This window comes from Alexandromys fortis, unplaced genomic scaffold (genome assembly GCF_014885135.2).
Source record: "Alexandromys fortis isolate MF-2015 unplaced genomic scaffold, M_Fortis_MF-2015_v1.1 scaffold_179, whole genome shotgun sequence".
Lineage (NCBI taxonomy): Eukaryota > Metazoa > Chordata > Mammalia > Rodentia > Cricetidae > Alexandromys > Alexandromys fortis.
The window spans coordinates 3,371,128-3,376,815 of record NW_026068062.1 but is presented as its reverse complement, the minus strand read 5'-3'; the positions used below and the strand labels follow the sequence as shown (position 1 = coordinate 3,376,815).

The 5,688-nt window shown below is 44.0% G+C and overlaps 1 protein-coding gene across 5 annotated transcripts in view; it reads left to right on the top strand.

Moving 5' to 3' along the window:
* The first annotated feature begins 353 nt into the window (after window positions 1–353).
* The window catches only part of Fbxo15 (F-box protein 15), an 80,357-nt gene continuing 75,022 nt past the window's right edge, over window positions 354–5,688 (top strand). For 2 of the 5 annotated variants that reach the window (XM_050120279.1, XM_050120276.1), the window contains exon 1: window positions 3,225–3,265. The gene's annotated coding sequence lies outside the window, so the exon portion shown is untranslated. Of the gene's footprint in view, window positions 377–3,192; window positions 3,266–5,688 lie in introns of those variants that run through there. The other 3 variants (XM_050120284.1, XM_050120285.1, XM_050120286.1) reach the window with 3 other exon arrangements.

Here is a 5,688-nt window from a genome sequence, read left to right as displayed (position 1 = left end):
GGTGGGTGTGAATGAGGACTCAGTTCCAGGAAGGGTGGATTGCTGAACCCAACCGGGCCAATGGAGATGAAAAGCTGCCAGCACCTGCGTGTGTGGGGGCAAGGAAGGGCGGTGCACAGCTGCAACAAGGAAGAGCAATCCATGGGCAATGGGCTTGGCAGAGGTGTGCTCCGAACCCAGGAGAGCCCATGATGAGAGGCCACGCACAGATGGAGAACTCAAGCTTGAAATGTAGCGTCTGAAAAAGAGCACACCTTAATTCCAAATGAGAGCTAGAGCTGGCCAGAGTTAAAGCTCTTCTCACGCACACATGGCTGTCATCAGAGTGCAGCCTGGTACAGACTGACCTGTGATCTGAAGCCAGCTTGCAACACAGGTTAGTTCGGTGTAACCCAAGAGATGCGTTGGAAGGCAGCGTGGTATTGCCTCATGTTCAACTGCTGGCAGCTGTTGGTGCTCTTGTTCTTGCCTCCTCTTGGCAATATTTGATTATTGAAACAGAAGGAGCACGCTGGCTTAGGAGTTCGGAATCATCCTTTAAACTTGGTTTTTCCCTTTGAATGACTGGGTGACCTTGGACAAGGAGTCCCACGCTTCTTTTGGGTCCAGGTTTCTACATTTGTAAAATAATAAACCCCAAGTGCTAAGTAACACTTCTTTGAATCGGAGGCGGTTTAAGAAAAACAAGGGGGCAAAAGGGATGTCTCCATGGTTAAGAGTACCTGCTGTTCTTGCAGAGGGCCCAGGTTCAGTTCCCGGAACCCTCATCTGGCAGGCAGTTCACAGCCATCCATAACGAATTCCGGAAGATCGTGTACCTTCTGGACTCTGTGGGCACCAGGCATGCATATGGCACGCATACTTTTGCCTTTTATGTGTATGCATAAAGTAAAATAATCTTTTTTAAAAGCAAGAGATGGTAACTCACACCCCTTTCTTTTATTTTGAGACAGGGTCTCATATATTTAAGGATGACTTCAAAGTTAACATGCAGTAAAGGATGAAAATCTTACCCTTCTGCCTCTGCTTCCCCAGTGCTGGGTGTATGAGTATTTCCTCATTCTGGGTTTAGGCAGTGCTGGGAGATGGAGCAATGGTCTTGTGTAAGCTAGGCCAACATTCTTCTGTTGTAGATACAGTCCCAGCTCCAAATTGATAACTTTATTTTATGTGTATGAGTGTTTTGCCTGCAGGTCTGTATATGTACCACATGCACACTTTGTGCCTCTGGAGGTCAGAAAGGGGCATCAGGTCGTCCTAGCTGGATTTACAGATGGTTGTGAGCTACCATGTGGAATTGAACTCAGATCCTCTGTAAGAGCCACATTGAGCCATTTCTCTAACACCCCAAGAAACGATAACTTTTGAATTGGAAGTTACAATATTGTGTCTGCTCTTGAACTAAATATTTGGCATCTCTTTCTTGGGAGTTAGTATGTTATTTAGGATAGCACATTCACAGACAATTCATCTTCAGAGCTCCTTCTTTATAAATTTGCATACCTCAGGTGGTATGTGGTATCTAAGGTTTAATTTGACACCTTTTTAGGACATTCAATGGCTTGAAATTTTCAGTCTAGTTTCGGGAAGGAAGTGTTTAAACCTGAGGTTTGGTTTATCTTCCTAATGTTCCTGATACACCTGTTGGTCTTCAGAGGCAGGGGGGTGAGGATGAGTGGGCCAGACTCCCACCTTCTGTTTCAACTTTAAACAAAATATCATGTCACCATCTGTTTTATATCAAAGGTATCCACCCACCTAGAATACCACATCAGAAATGCTGAACTTATCAGACTTAAATTTGGCTTATTAAATTCCTCTGGCCTCTTTTTCTTTCCTTCGCTTACTTGTGTTCTAAGAGGCCGTTTGAACTGTTAGAGGCTATTTAGTGCCACTAGACCCCGCCAGCAGAGAGACAGTGTTGCTTGTTTGTAAACACAACAGGCTTTACATGCATAGCTCCTGGCCTTTCTAGCCTTGCTTCTGCACCGCTCTGTTCTTTCCTGCCTACTGGGGAGACTCTGATCATCAGAGGGTGACTCCGGATCATGGCCCAAATTCTCAGGCAGTGTATTTGGCCATTGGAAAGAGAAGGCAAGGTGAAGAGAGGGTTTTCCTCCCCTGTGTTTGCTTTGGTGTCTGAGGCAATGGCAACAACTTTGCTGTGGTCTAAGTTAGCGAGGCCCCTTGTGGTCCCTACTTCCACCAGGGAGCGCTGGACTGTGACTCTAGGACCCGTTCCTTTGTCCCTTCAACCCAGGACAGTACGTCTTCCTGTGCTGCTTTTCTCTAAGTGTGTCCTTCCTTTGGTTTCTCTGCTCCTTTGCCACCTTTATTACTAGTTCTCTATGTGTGATTCCCTGTTGATGTGCATATGGGTATATGTGTAGGTGGTGTGTATGTGTGTAGTGTGTGTGTGTGTGCTGTGTGCACATGTTTATGCATGTGTACTTGTGTACATAGCAGAACAGGGCACAACCTCTGGAATAGTCACTAAAGTACTGTCAACATTTTTCTGAGACAGGGTCCCTTACTGGCCTGTTGATTCCCAGTAGACTTAGTTGGTTGACCTGGGAATCTGCCTGTCTCTCATTCCACAGTGCTGGGATCACAGCTACCCTCCACTGTGTCCAGAATTTTTGTGGGGTCTTGGGGATCGAACTCAGTTCATCATGCTTGCAAGGCAAGCATGTTGTAGACCCCGACTCCCATTTCTGTCTGTTTTAAGTGCTAGAATGATCTCTCTGGGTTTTTTTAAAAGCTGGATCCTGAATAATAAAGTTGTTATTATTACCAGAGGTATTGCCAAAGATGAGGCCTTTAAGATAAAGTTTTAGACCAGCTCCTCACCTGTTTGAGTGGGTGGTGATGTGCTTTTACAGATGGAAGAGGGGACCTTTACATGACTTGTTCTGATCTTGGCTGCATCACGGTTGTCTCCTGAGTTTAAATACTGGCCGAGAAGGTGGTTTTTACTCCAGTCCTCGGGTGTTCTGACCTGACGCTGAGGCAAGCCTGCGGGAAACTAGAATGTCCACAGCTTGGGCATCCAAAGCCTAGCTCTCTCAACCTTTCATTCCATAAAATGTATTTCCAAGCTTGTTTACGTAGCGTTTGGCATGTGAGAAACTCTGGAGGTAGGGCAGTTCCATGTTTAGTCACCTGGGGAAGGTTGATATTGGGCAACTGTTAACCAAAGTCCACACGAAGGTATCTGAGCACAGGAGGAAGCAGTAAACAAGGCTGCGGGCCCAGGAGGACAGAGGTGGGTCTCTGTTGATTTTGAAGGAGGTGGCTTGCTAGCTAGGGATTGTTGTGTTCCTGAGGAGTGTACTGTGCTCTTTGAATTTCCCATAGTATTAGGTTATGTAAGGCTCCCAAAGCGTGCCTGTCATAACCCTCAGTGTCGGGGGAAAGCGAGAATTACAGCCAGAAGAGAAAGTCACGAAGTGGAATGGGGAAGAGATTCTGGAATTTACTCTCCGGACTCTGGGCAGAGGAAGAATCAGCCCCACTTTCTCCCTCTCTCCCTCTGGCCCCAAGGGTTGCAGCCTCAGAGGAGGCATTAGAAAGGCCAAGAAGCTGGAGCTGTGGCTGAGCCAGGCTAGCTTATTCCCCATGAGGGGACCCCGACTTTTACCAATCCCAGTTCCACCTCAGTGTTGAGATTATCTGGGGGTTGTAGGCAGTCAGTGCTGGGAGGTGTCTCAGTCATCCCGTGAGCAGCGACTTATGGAGGAGTCGTTGTTGTAATGCTGAGTTACTGTCTCACTTGGAAGGTGTACAGCACAGTAAGAAGGCTGAGGCCTTGGGGACGTTGAGTAGGTCTCTGATCCAGGCAATGGAATACAGACACGGATTCCGTTCTAAGGATACAAGCGTCGGTGACTTCAGTAAATTTCAGGGTCAGTACTTGAGGTCATCTGACTCTGTTTTGACTGTCCCTAGTTGTGACTTTGGGCAACACAGGAAAAGTCTCTCTCTTTGTTTTTCCTGTTTCAGACTCGGGAGTGTAAAATTGTCTACTTTTTAGGTTGTTGTGAGAAGTAAATGAGCTACTTCACGTCAAATGTTTGGACCATTTCCTTGTGTTCGGCACTATTGTTGAATTTGGCTAGTAGTGTGGTGTGTATTTAGATACATCTTCTGTGCCTGGAGTTTTGCATGTTCAGACTGGTGAACCCTAAGTCTAGGGAACACTCTGGAGCTTTGCGTGCCGTATCTGGGATTGAATCTACTAGGTTTTTAAAAGCAGCATCACTGAGGTAGTGATACACATACCCTATTAGAAAGTGAAAAATATTGTAATTCTGACATACTGGCTAAGATCAAAATCGTAAGACAATTATTGAGCATGCAGGTCTAAAGCTAGGATTTTTTTTAAATACATCCTTTCCTACAGTAAGAACAGCATTTTGTTATTTGATGTACAATTGTAGTGTCAAAAGTAATATTAATTTAACAGAGGTACTAGCTCACATTAAACATTCTGTAACCATTCCATTATTCCATTATTCCAATATCCACAATATTCCATTAATGTGACTTAGGAAGATATTCAGTAATTCTGACTTCATAGAACATGATAAAATTATGTCATCTTGTTCATGACTGTTTATAAAGGGCTAAGTAAAATTATTGTAAAACTCAATATTTTTTTTTACTAAGGATACATTAAAAAATCCACTAGAAACCTACTAAATTGAAAGCTAATTTTAAAATATGGTATGTATTGATATTTATATAGTCTTTATTTTTATAATCTGAAATATGGATAAATTATATTCCAGAATAAACAGAAATTACATTAGTAAACAAATAATATTAAAGAATGAAATATGTAATTAAAATCTCACCCACAAGATTTTAGTATCATATTTTAGAGGGCTCTTACCTTTCTCCACTGCGTTTTAATCTCTCTCTCTCTCTCTCTCTCTCTCTCTCTCTCTCTCTCTCTCTCTCTCTCTCTCTCTCTGTCTCTCTAAAGAAAAGGGAGTTTGTTGGGGCTGGAGAAATAGCTTGAATCACTAGCTGCTCAGCAAAGAACCTGTATTAGGTTCTCAACATCCACAAGCTGGTTGTGTGTGACTTCGCTCCAGGGGATCTGACGCCCTCTTCAGGCCTCCACAGGCACTGCATTCATGTGGTGCACATACATTCATGAAGGCAAAAACATTCCTATACATAAAGATAAATAAATCTTAAAAACATTTTAAAAGGGAGTTTGAGCAGCAGTGTCCAGCATGAGTGGGCAATCTCTCATTCTGAGAGAGTGTCCTGCTCTCAGAAGATATGGGCTATTTAATGAAAATGTCAAGTGCTACAAATTCCCTATAAATTATTGGTCAGAGAGGTCCATATGGCACCCAACATAACAGAGGCTACGACCATTGCTTTTGGTCGCCTACCATAGCTAGCTGGTAAGACCCTATTGGTGAAGACACTACCCAGTTTGGAGGATAAAATAGAGAAAGGGACATTAGCCTGCCCAGGATGTTCTCTTCTGCAGGCTAGCTCACCTCATGTCAGGGAAGGCTCTGTAGGCCTGGGGTAGAAAAGGGGACCTTACTCAGTCCTGGACCCTGAAATTAACACTGACTTGGGGCAAAATGTGCTCCCTGCTGTGCAAAATGGCACGGCAGCTGTGGGATATATATATATATGTATATATATACATATATATATACA